Raw genomic sequence first — 858 nt, forward strand, 5'->3', positions numbered from 1 at the left:
TAAGTGTCCTTTCTGAAATTGCAGGCTATCAAGCAACTGGTCACGAATCTCAGAGAGAATCATGTGACTCTTTTGAAGACTAACGCGAAAGCCAGACAAGTCACCATAGATCGAGGGCTCGTTTAAGGAAGCATATCAATTCAATGTCAGCCTGACAAAATAGCAATAAATCATCAACAAATCCAAGTTGAACCAATCATAGATTGGGCTCACAAAGGAAAAACGTTATGGAGATGCGGGGTATCGATCCCCGTACCTCTCGCATGCTAAGCGAGCGCTCTACCATCTGAGCTACATCCCCCTGCCTTAGGATAATTTCAGCTCTGAATAATAGCTGGTGGTTTAGAACTAATCAGTTGTCTTTTCTTCTCAAATATCATCCTCCTATTAAAAAAATTTTATTCAAATAAAATTTGGAAGAGTTTAGTCATACAATAAATACGATACATTTATCATGTGACTAGTCACTCTCCCTTAAAGCCTTATTTACTTATGGGGATTGGGATAGATATCCAGTCCAATCCCTTGTTTCTTTACATTTAGGCCAGTCACTCGAGCCCCTGATAGAGAATGATAAAAAGATGATCTAAATCCGGTTGAGTTTGGTGAGATTTATTATCCTATCAGATTCGCTTGATGGAGTTGCATGTGATTTTATACATTTGACCTTACAGATAAAAATATTTGGTCCAAAATAAAGCCAATTTTTCAAATATCTACAAATTTAGTTGATTCTTTTTTTTTAATAATTTATTTCTCAAACTTAATTTTATCTGAAATTGTAGCAATACAAGTAAATAAAATATACAGTGTGATAATTTAATCTCATCTTATATTTTATCGATTATTAATTGATTC

General features: G+C 34.5%; 1 non-coding gene across 1 annotated transcript; it reads right to left on the bottom strand.

The window, feature by feature from the left end:
* On the bottom strand, positions 229-301 carry TRNAA-AGC. The gene has a single exon. It is a non-coding gene; the product is annotated as a tRNA-Ala (tRNA).

This window comes from Sesamum indicum, linkage group LG3 (assembly GCF_000512975.1).
Source record: "Sesamum indicum cultivar Zhongzhi No. 13 linkage group LG3, S_indicum_v1.0, whole genome shotgun sequence".
NCBI lineage: Eukaryota > Viridiplantae > Streptophyta > Magnoliopsida > Lamiales > Pedaliaceae > Sesamum > Sesamum indicum.